Here is a 12,978-nt window from a genome sequence, read left to right on the forward strand (position 1 = left end):
CAAGTCATCATTTTCATAACCTGACCCTTAACAGTTGTAGAAAAGGCTATTTTGGCTTATCAGTCATAAACCCTACCTAAAGTCAATATGCTGTTGCATGCTGGTTATACCATCTTAACAAGTTACTCACAACTGACTTGAAAAAGTCTGGATTGTTTCAGATCCAGGAAACTCCAACTCCCAAGCACTGTGTCTCAAACAAAAAAAGTGGCAAAGCCTTGAGTGGGTAACTTATAAAAATCACTGCAGTGTAAAATATGAAGCCTACTGTTCTATTGTTCCAAACTGCAATCCTATATTTGTTCATTTACCTTTCCCCCTGATGGCCAGCACCAAGGCCAACATTTTTTCCAGGCCATTCTACATCCAAAATATGGTGTATATCATCAGCATCAGCCAAGTCAAAATGTATTTGCACCCCCCCCCCATCAAATCCTCTAACAGAAGCCAGAACATGATCAGTAATGGAAATGACTAGACTGTCCAGAACATCATCCCAAGCAACCCTTTTGCCACACTGCTGGACATGGCTCAGATCCCCATCTCAGTAAACATGAGATGAAAGTCAAAAATAAAAAAGTATGAAAATGAAAAGCGCTATGGTTTTCATATCTTCAGTATTCTCAGGAGGACAAAAGATAGTTACCTGCTGAGAGTTATACAACCCATTTTCAATAAGCAGGTAAAACAGCCTGGCCCTATGTTTTTGAGACAATGCAGCCAACCCCCCCCCCCCAAATGCACCAGATACTACTCTTCTCAGAAATGTGCAATCCGACTTACCTACCTGGTTGACCTACTGCTAGCTATTCTGCAACTGATGGCTCTGAAATGTCCTTGCAGGACCTACTGTTTGCTGCCTTTACTGACTGTTTCTCCTGTCTGGGCTCTGCCTCTAAAGTATGCCAACTGTCTCCTGCTCTGATTGGAGATGGATCTCTCCAGCTGCTGCTAACTCTCCTCAGTGAATTCTTTAAACTAGAGCTTCTGTTTGCAAGATGTACCTGACACCAGCAAGCCTTGAACTCCTTCAATGCTGACATGAATCCTGCAGTAAAACAGGAGGAGGTATATACAGATAGATAGATTTTTACTCTAATATGCAGAATGCTCTGCTTACTCCAAACAGTGAAAATGATCTAGCTCTCACTATAAATGGCTGTGGCTAAAAATAATTAAATTAAGTAAAAAGTAAAGGAGAGGAAGGGAGACTGAGATGGCAATGAAGAAAAAAAAAGCACTACCCAGGTGAGACTGAAGCCCCAAACTATCACACATTGGCCAAACACTTTACTTCAATGTCAGTGGAGACGGCTTGAAAAGTGCAGCAAACTAAAACTAAGAATAACTTAGTTTGGACCAGAAAGAACAAGTGGTACATTAGAAACCACAGTAGTGCTGAGGAACACAGACCTTGATTATCAGTGCGTAATGGATAAGAATATCCCTCCTTCCTGTTAACATTTTTGATATATACATATTTTTATTTTGAAACTCCAGAGTCAAAAAGGCATGAAATTTTGAAAACCCAGTCACACACATAGCAAGATTTCTAGATAAATCCAAGAACTTATTTGTGTTCATACTCCTAATTATACCTCACCGTGAGGAGAATTCATCACTGTGAGTCCTATAAAGTCCACATTCCACATGTGGGAAGGTCTGCTGCACATACATAGTTAAGCATGTCTCTCTCTCTCTTTTATCTTTTATAATACCCATGAAAATCACACTGGATCATATTAAAGTAACACATTTTATCCAAGTTGCGAGCTTCCTAATTATAGTAGTTAGTAAGTGTTCCACAGACTGCCCTTTTGTTCCACATTTATTAAAAGAAGTGCTCTACATATTGCAAATGAAGGTTTAGAGCTGTGACAGGGTGAGTAGCACTCAAACGACTGACTTAAAATTCCAGACACTCTGTAGGCTTCCATACAGCTGTAAAATAGTAGGCCCACAAGCACCTAACTAGCAAAACAAGATGTACCTCTAACCACAGAAAAATAAAAAAATAATCCCAGATGCCAGCCTTGGACCGTGGATCTTGTATACTAACACCCAAGGCTGTACTGAATAAACTACTGCAAATACAAATACAACAAAGTCTGTGCAACCTGGAAAATGCATTAAATTAAATGGAGTACACATTGAGGGGGATAGGAATGAGACAAGCTAGATAAATTAATGAGACCTTCTACTAATGTTAATTTATGTTCTGACTATGAGCAAAATGGCTGGCTCCCAGTTAAATAGCCTACATAACCAGCGCTAAGGAGACACACCCTTGAGCAGCTGTGTACAGTCTGGGATGAAAATGCCCATGAGTGAATGACTTTTAGTCGTCTTACTTTTTGATGAGAAGTTGGGGAAGCTAATATGCCAACTGCTAAATGAATTAGTAGATGATATTCTTAACATATCAATCATTTTTTATTTGCAACATATTCAAGTAGTATTCATTATTCTTGAGTGACAGTTGCACAACTGCAAATCATTATTCCAGATTGCACTGTTAGATGGCATGAGGTATATATGATACACCTCTATGGATGCTAAAACGTGGACTAATATGAAGCTAATACTTCTGTTTAAGTTAACCTTGCATGCAATATATTGCACTTTGCGATGGTTAAAATTCTAAGCAAAATTTACAACCATCTCATATAACAGCAAAACAGTACATATCTTAAGATCGTCTTGCATGAACATCTGCTAAAATATGAGCATTCTATCTTCTTCTTTCGGCTTTTCCCAGTTAGGGGTCACCACAGCGGAACTCCGGTCCACTAATGATTGGCAGTAGATTTTTATGTGCTGACTTGCCGGGCCTAATGTACAACCTTCAATGAAGGAACGCCCATTCATGCATGTCGACACACAGAAGACGCTCTAACTGAGAATCGAACGGGCAACGATATTCACTGAAATTCTATAGGGTACATATAATATTTAAATAATGTCATAACAGTTGAGGGTGAACTTTTCAAGCCATTTTACATAGGAATTCAGGTTCATAAATATTTCAGAGATACAGCATAAGGCTGAATTTTCAAATAAGAGTAGGAACAGATTTCTGCTGTTGCAACAGTAGAACAGGCACAACACAGAGATACCAGTCTTTAAAATGAGAGCTTTTGTTCTGCTGGTACTGAGGCAAGCATATGAAGTCATGAGCCAACATTACCAAAATATTTCCTTTACTCACTTAAAGTTATGATGGTGCATTTGTTTTCTAGGCAAAGGGCTGTCAGCATACCATAACTGGGCAAATTTGTACAATATAATGTGCCAGCAATGCACTGCTAAATAATAAAATCAGATAGCAACCCCAAAACTGATACTCATTATAATGGATTACATTATTAAATTTAGTTAGTACAGCTTAAGGCTAAGACAAGTTAATATTCCAGTGTACTATTTAGAAGGAGTGTCGGTGCTGCTTTATGTTTGTGTGTGTGTGTGTGTTTGTGTGTGTGTGGGTGAGTAACATAGTGAAAGGTGTCTTATAGAAAGAGTTCCTTGATTTGAATATGACTGAGTTTAACAAAGAAAGGTAGAACTAACATGCAACTCATGAATGTATCAAATAATTGCTAACTCATCTAGCAGATATATCCAGTAATCAATCATTGATACTAATACTTGTGTTGTCGTGCATCTTTAATGAACTTCAACCATTACTTATCATTCACATATGGTGTTTGCATGCAATGGTAAATGCCTATAGTACATTAACAGTGTAATCTGTGATATACAGTGAAGTTTCCCTTTGCTGTAACAGTGGAAGTGAAATAGGAAGAAAATTAGAATCTTTAGAATGATAATTCATGGCTGGTTGCTGTTCAGGCAAAACAGAAAAACATAAGCCAAACTAAACACAAGGCATAATGTGCTTAGATAATTGTATTGGTATATATATATATATATATATATATATATATTTATTTATTTATTTCCAGGCAATGGGCTAATAATGTGCTGTACATGGACAGAATTATGTGCCCTAATATGATATGATTGGACTACACTTCTAATTATATATTCCCTGTTCTTGCAAAATAGCAAATTATATATACCCAATCGGAACAATATTAACAAATAATTTGGCATACAATTTGGTATTATTTAACCGTTTGTGTTGCTGCTTGGGCCATATATTGCCTAAATAGAATATTAAGATTTACCAACCAACAAAAGTTATGCTCATATGAGATACCATGCTACTTAAATTATCTTGTAAAGCTTGTGATGAAGAAGTAATTGAAGGTAGTGCCCTGTAGTATTAAACAGAGAAATGGTTGGGTGTGCGTGTGTGTGTGTGTGTGTGTGTGTGTGTGTGTGTGTGTGTGTGTGTGTGTGTGTGTGTGTGTGTGTGTGTGTGTGTGTGTGTGTGTGTGTGCGTGTGTGTGTGTGCATGTGTGCATGTGTGTGTGTGTGTGTGTGTGTGTGCAAACTATACATTGAAATGATTGTTATAGACCTTAACATCTGCAACCATTCTTCCTTGTCACCTTCGAGGCAACATATTGGACCTGGTCATCACCAACATGGGCGACCAGTGTTCCACAGCGGAGGTCAACCCCTCGCTGGTTAGATCTGACCATAAACAAATCACTTTGGATATCCACATTCCGGCCCCACCCCCGGACAATGAAACCACTGTGAAAAACGTTTCAAAAGCAAACTTCACGTTACTTAAGACCGAGGGGGAAAGTTTTAAAGCCCCCATGCTGAAGGATAATGCTGTCCAAGCTGCAAAATCCTTTACTAATGCATTCTACAGGCACCACTCACTTCTCCAAGAAAAGGAAACCAGTCTGGTGGACTCCTGCCATAAACAAGCTATACAATAGAAGGAAGAAACTAGTACAGAAAAGAGTAAAATCCCAAGAAGGGAAGACATCCCTGATCAGTATCAGCAAGAAACTACGATCCCTCATAAAATCATCCAAGGCGAGCTTTGAAAGAAAAATTGCCAAGGACTCCAAAGATAACCACAAAGCATTCTTTAGCTATGTCAAGAATCGAAGTGGCAATGCTCAGATCTACTCGGAGTTAGTGCAGAATGGCACAAAATACACTGAACCGACCGATATCGCCAACATCCTGGCAGACAGGTTCAGCACAAACTTCACCCCCCCTCACCCCCAAAAGGGCCCATAACCACACCAGAAGAATGTAGAGTTCCTGAAATCACAGACACTCAGGTTAAAACAGCCCCCTCCAATGCCAAAAACACAGCATCAATGGGACCGGACGGTGTCCCATGCTGTGCCCTACACAAACTCAAAGATGAACCAACCCCTCACCTAAACACACTGTTCAAACTCAGCTTCTCCACAGGCTACATACCGATAGAGTGGAGCACAGCAATGGTTATTCTGCTCCACAAAGGTGGAGCCAGAACAGACCCCGAGAACTATCGCCATATAAGTCTGACTAGCTTGGTCTGCAAAGCTATGGAGCACATCATCATGGAACACATTAACAAAGACATTGGGAACCTCCAAACACTGGACCCTTCCCAGTTCAGCTTTGTGAAGGGCAGATCATGCCTCCTAAACCTGGTGGACTTCTTTGAGACAGTTACCAAGGCTATAGATGAGGGGAAAGGTGGTACACACAGCCTACCTAGACCTCGCTAAGGCCTTCGACACCATTCCCCATTCTGGTATTATAGACAAGCTCGAATAAATCCAAAACGCTGTGATATAATAGCAAATGAATACACAGAATTATCGAGAAAAACACCTTCATGACAACAATAGCAAAGCTTTCGGGTTACTAACCTTCTTCAATACTAATAAAAAATTCAACATCACAATCAGATTTAAATAAGAGTCAAAACAGTCACATGAAGTACAGCCCAAAGGTCATATGACCAATGCACAAAAAATAAAATATATACAATTTTAAAATAATATAAAAACAATTAACATATATATCTAAATATTAAATGAACATAAACACAAAAATCTAACAGCATAGCTTGGTTCGTTGCAGTTTAATAAGAACCGGTTTTAACGTAATAGCAGAATTCAGCCTCTAACCTTAATATCCACTCATATTCTTTAACCTCCAATAAATTATTAATATTTAGATATATATGTTAATTGTTTTTATATTATTTTAAAATTGTATATATTTTATTTTTTGTGCATTGGTCATATGACTTTTGGGCTGTATGTCATGTGACTGTTTTGACTCTTATTTAAATCTGATTGTGATGTTGAATTTTGTATTAGTATTGAAGAAGGGTAGTAACCCGAAAGCTTTGCTATTGTTGTCATAAAGGTGTTTTTCTCAACAATTCTGTGTATTCATTATAGACAAGCTCACCAGCCTGAACATAAACCTCTATGTCACAAGATGGGTTGCCAACTGGCTTAAGAACCCACATGGTGAGAGTTGCGGGAGCTAGGTCGGACTCCAAACCAGTTATAAGTGGCATTCCCCGGGGCACAGTTCTAGGACCTCTCCTGTTCAGCATATACTTCTCAGAGGTACAGGCAAACACAGGAGGACTATGGCTGGCCAAGTTCGCAGATGACTGCAAACTAGGGGCTATAATTGACTCTCCGGCTGACACAGACATCCTCCAAAAGTTCTCACTGAGATGGATACCTGGTGTCAAAATCATGGCCTAAAGCTAAATGCCAAAAAGTGCATAGTCATCCCCTTTGGAAAAAACAAAGTACCCACAAACTACCACATAGGTGGTAGTCCCCTAAATACGGAAGATGTAATAAGGGATTTGGGGAACCAAGTAGATAGCAATCTCACCTTTGATAATCACATTGCCAAAGTGGTTAGAAAATCCTTCTATGTGGCCCACCTAATCACAAAAGGGTTCACATCCAGATCAAAAGATGTCATTGTGCCCCTCTACTCATCACTCATCAGATCCATCATAGAGTACAATGCCTCATTTGGGATGTACCTTACAAGACACCTGCAACAGCTGGAAAGACCACAGAAGTATCTCACCAAGAGGATCACTGGCCTCAAACAGGTGCCCTATGCAGCTCAACTGAAGACACTCCAGCTGTAGTCGGTTGCATACCGCCTACTCAGAGGTGATCTCTGCCTGACATACAAGGCCATGTCCAACCCAAAATTGATGGACATGCTCCACCTAAAGAAAACCTTATCCCCTCAAGCCACACGCTCCAGGGATCTAAACCTCACCACAAAAATAAATAGGACGTGCTAGAGGGCTAGATTCCTGTCCCAGAGACTTCCCATGCTTTGGAACAAGATTCCAGTCTACATTAAACAGAGCTCCTCACTAACACTCTTCAAAAGAAATCTTGACGAGTGGTTGGGAAACAGAAAGTTTACCCTGGGGATCACTTCAGTGGCTCTGCTGGACAGAGGCACAGGGAACTAATCTAAGGGGGCGGCGAAAGCCAACACATTCTGGCTAGGCTTATAAATGCCTTTGGGCAGATAGCCTAGTACCTACCTATTAACCTATGAACCTATATTGCATTTCAGTCTATATTTCCCAAACTAAGCAGCTCTGTAGAAACATAACAAGCAGCAACCATGTAATTAGTCTGATAAAAACAACCTATAGAATAAAAAATATTTAACATTAGATTTGATTATTTTCTAGATCTTTCTCTAAACAAAACAAAAGCAACTTACACAAAAATGACATACCTACCTCTAATCCCTCTATTACTCCTAACCACACCTACCTATGACTATCAAACTCACATCTCTCCAAGGAGCAAATCTCCCCCCAACCCACACCACCATACACCACTCACAACTTTACCCTCCTTTTTCTTTCATCACAAATATACCCTCCAAATCCCTCCAACCTTTTAGCTACAAATATGTTAAAATTAACCTAAGAACAATGCACCACCACCTTATAAACAAATACAAATCTAAATAGTATTTCCATCTCTATTACTGTCATGCATCTCAAACTCAGTGTTGACATCCATGCAAACCCAGGCTCTACTACTATGTTACAAACTGCATCACTATCTAACTACCTATGACTATCAAACTCACATCTCTCCAAGGAGCAAATCTCCCCCCAACCCACACCACCATACACCACTCACAACTTTACCCTCCTTTTTATTTGATCACAAATATACCCTCCAAATCCCTCCAACCTTTTAGCTACAAATATGTTAAAATTAACCTAAGAACAATGCACCACCACCTTATAAACAAATACAAATCTAAATAGTATTTCCATCTCTATTACTGTCATGCATCTCAAACTCAGTGTTGACATCCATGCAAACCCAGGCTCTACTACTATGTTACAAACTGCATCACTATCTTCTCCAAGATCAGTACCTCTAGCTATAAACAAATACTACTTGATATTAATCTCAGAACCATTTGCAATAAATTCCAAGAATTCCAAGCATGCCTAGCATTTTACAACCCTGTTATAGCTGTAGTCACAGAAACCTTGCTAAAACTTCATGAAAAAGACAGTGAAATACTACCTCCAAGTTATAACATTTTCAGACCTGGCAGAACAATAAATGAAATGGAGGAGTAGTGATTATATACAATAAAAATTGCTGGAGCTTAGCCTTTACCCACACCCTTTACCGGGTATATATTATCTGAATGAAAACTGGAATGCACAAATCCACTTTGAGCGACACAAAATGAGCGAATGTCGCAAATATTGAAGGAATGAACAGAAATCGTTGTAGGGAATTCTTCCCTTTACTTCGATGGAGTGCAATCTCGGAGTTGACATATTTAAGTAGCGGGGGTGGGGGGGTGCAGGGGGGCTTGCCCCCTGCATAAAACAGTAAATGTTTTCATGTGTTACTTTTTTTATTTTTGTGGTTCGATATTTGCGACATTCGCTCATTTTGTGTCGCTCAAAGTGGATTCACGCATTCCTGTTTTCATTTGACTAATATAGAACCCCTTTACCCATATTTAACAATGCAGAATACCTTATAGCACATCTCAAACTTAACAACAGAAAAGCCATCTGCATTATCAGGCTTTACATCCCACCAGGACAAAATAGTAACACAGCACAACAACTTCCGCACTGGCTATATAACAATTAATCCCATGAAACCTTTACAATGGATGACCTTAACATAAATTGGGACTGTAAAGACAAAAACATCTTATCAAGAAATCTATTTGGTTCCCCATAAATAATAAAAGGTATAATCAGAATACATAAACTCATAAATAAGGAATCCATCTTAGACTGGTTTCTTACAAACAGATCAAATAACATAAATTTGTCTGTCTACCTTGCTGACAGTTTCATTGACCATCTATCAACTTATGCTGTCATAACACATTCCAACATATGCAAACAGGTAGCCTACAAACAGGTGCAAAATATAACTAACTTTAATTCAAGCAACTTCATCTTCACAGTCAGGAGCGGCCTTAGGTCAACTGGTGCCCTAGGAAAAAGGGCTCCATGGCGCCCTGTCACACCACCTGGTGCCCCCATCCTGGTCTACCTACATCAAATAAATACTAGAAAAGCACCCCTGCTAGAGTGGCGCCCTAGGCAGCTGCCTACTGGCCTATGCCTAAGGCCGGCTATGTTCACAGTCAAGTTATACAACTGGAATATCCTAAAGACCATGTCACTAGATGATGCTGTAACCCATTTTATTAAAACTTTTCCAAAATATTCTCAATAACCATGTACCATTCAGAACTGACAGTCAAGTCAAACCTTCAGCCTGGTTAACAAATGACACCAGGCACATTCTTCTTCAAAGAGACAAGGTATGGAAAATATGGTCCAAAAACAAAACCCAATTAAAATATCATTGCTTTAGATACTTAAGAAATCTTGCCAAAAAGTTAATAAACAACTATAAAATATCGAACTTTACCAACCTTCAGCCAACAGACCAAAACAATCCCAAGATATTTTGGTCCTCCATAAACAAACTACTATACCCTGGCCAAACAACTACTCCCACATCTACAACTAGTAACAACCCAGACAATAACTCGGTAGAACTCCCTCATCATAAACTCAATACTCTCTGTTTGTAAACACAGTTCCCCCACCCCATCACTTCCCCATCCTCATCTAATAACAAAACTTTATCCTTCTATTTCCAACCAGTGCCAGCTAGCATCATAAAAATATATCTACAAAAAATTCAAACCAACAACCTTAGCAGCAGATAACCTCTACCAACAGGGTATCTAAAACTTGCTTCTGAAGCTCTTGCCTTCCCTGTTTCTATACTAATTAACCAATCCACAACAGAAAACCATGTCCCAACCATCTGGAAGAAATCTTAAATAATTCCATTCCACAAATATGGAAATTCAACTGACCTATCTAACTACAGAATAACTGGTATACTGCCACCACTATCAGAAAATATTGGAAAATGTATCTGCTCCCAGCTCCTCAAACACCTTACCCAAAATAATTTCTCCATGACCCAAACGGGCTTCCGCCCCAACCATAGCACAATTACTCCTCTTAATAGCTTTACTAATGCTATCAACCACAACAGAATTAATGGCAACATAGTATTGGCACTCTTCTTGGATCTGTCAAAGGTCTTTGACAGTTTACCCATCAAAAACATCTCAGTAAACTCTCCTCCCAAGGGTTAAATAAATCATCGCTCATATGGTTTCATAGCTATTTCACAAATAGGCAACAATCAGTAAAATGGAAACAAGAATTCTCTTCTTTCCTTGCTGTCACAGTTGGAGTCCCACAAGGATCAATACTGGGTCCACTCCTATTTAATATATTTGTAAATAAACTCCATACTGTCAGAAAAAATAAAAAAAAAACAAATATTGTATAGTATGCAAATGATCTGCCCCAACTCTAGAAATTCTCTGGGAAGAGTCATTCTGATCTGTCAAATCCTTGCTAGGCACTGCAGACTAAATGCAAAAAAGACTAAAATAGTGTTATTTTTACCAAACGTTTAATACTCAAAAATACAATTTTAGTATTATCTCATCTGACAATACAAAAACTGAAACAGTGACAGAAGCTAAATTACTTGCAGTACTCCTAGGGGATAAACTCAAATATAACCAACATATATCCAAAACTATCAAAAGTACACACAAAAAAACTAGGCTCCCTATATAGATCAAATCAATATCTTACAATATCCACAACAAAATCCATGGTGGAAAGAAATTAATAACTTTATTCAAGCTCTGTTGTCAGATAGATGTAATATTTCTAAATCTTTAGTTTTATTTAATGCTCTAATTCCTGAGATAATTCCAAAAACCCAATGCCTCTTCTTTGGTCTATTCTTGCTATAGCCAGAAAAGTAATTACTAAAAATTTGGAAAAGTAAAGTTGCCCCCTCTAGTGCTGAATTTATTAGTATGGCAAAAATAATTTGCCATACTGAACTGCATACTATAAAGAGGAGAACTTCTAATATTATGTGTTTGGATACTCCTTCTGGGCCCATCTCATTTGCTCACTCAACTGAGTGCACTGAGATCATATTCTGATTTCAGGCACTCCTACTGTGTACAAAGAGAGCATCTGGGAAAGAATTCCTGCCTTTCCTGTAAGTGGTCTAGACTGTTTGTAGGCTTCTGAGCCCCCAAGCCTTTCTGTGTTGGAGGGAAGCCTTCTAGCTTAGTTTTGTTTCTTAGAACTAGCCAGTTTTCTAGTTTCATCACTCAAATTTGTTTATTGGAACTCAGCACTTGTTCAGAACTCGTTGCAAGCACTAAATAAGCTGCAAATTATTACAGCTCTCAGCTTTCCTCACTTGTTTAGAAGAAAGCAGTTTTTAGTACTTAATAAATAAGCACATATCCAGGCATGTCTAAGGGTCAGCTCCCAGTGATTTCTCCTGTCTACCTGATGAATCTGGGCATCTTGGGGCAATGCAGCAATTGCCTCATGTACACAGACAACCCTCTCCTTCTACCATCCAACACTACAACCTGTGAGAGATGCACTTATATAGCCAAACTGGAAGCAAAGGTCTCTTCACCCAAGACTGGACTAGACAGTCAAGAGGATAAAGTAAACGCTTGCACCACACCACACTCATCACATAGTCCCTCAAAACCTACACCACCAAAACACACACATAGAAACACAAAACACACACCTACATTCACGGAGGCTCTCAATAAAAACCTGCCCAAACATCAGGGACCTCCAAAGCAGAAACGCAAACAAACTCCACCCCCTAACACAATCCAAATGACAAATAGCCCACAAACTCAGTGTGCCACTCAACCACAGCCCATAAGGCATAACAACGTACCCAACACTCTAGTCATAGGTGACTCTATAGTCAGGCACACTGATATTCCACTCACCAGGCTAAACAAGGAGAAAGTTACTGCCAGCTGCCTGTCAGGTGCCAGGATCCACCACATAACGCATGCACTCAGGTCACTCCACAACAAGTACAAATATGACACTGTCATTGTCCATGTTGGTGTGAATGACCTGAGATGTACCTCCCTGGTCTACATGAAAAGAGAAATGGAGGAGCTCTCCGATCTTGTAGCCCAGGCAGGTATGACCCTAGCACTGAGTAGCATCCTGCCATCACCCAGAATGATACCACAGTACAAGGACAAAATGATTGACTTCAACAATTGGCTAAGCTTCTGGTGTCATTCTAAGGGGATCCAGTATTTGTCTGCCTGGGATGACATGATCGACAGACCACGATGCTTTGCTAGAGATGGCCTGCACCTGTCGCCCTTGGGATTCTGGATACTGGCAAAGGCTCTTGCCACCCCTATAGTGCCTTTTTTAGGCAAGGTGCAAATGACAAATTTATCACCATAACATGTACAAGCAAGCAAAATCTGAGGGTAATGCTACTCAATGCTAGAAGTCTAAACCTCAAAATGCACTCACTCAAGGCACTCCTTAAAATGGAGAACATCGACATCTGTGCAGTGACAGAGACCTGGTTTAAAGCTCCAGAGAGCACCCCTGAGTTACCAGGCTATAATTCATACCAC

This window comes from Protopterus annectens, chromosome 5.part0, assembly GCF_019279795.1.
Source record: "Protopterus annectens isolate FY-2018-M chromosome 5.part0, PAN1.0, whole genome shotgun sequence".
Classification (NCBI taxonomy): Eukaryota; Metazoa; Chordata; order Ceratodontiformes; family Protopteridae; genus Protopterus; species Protopterus annectens.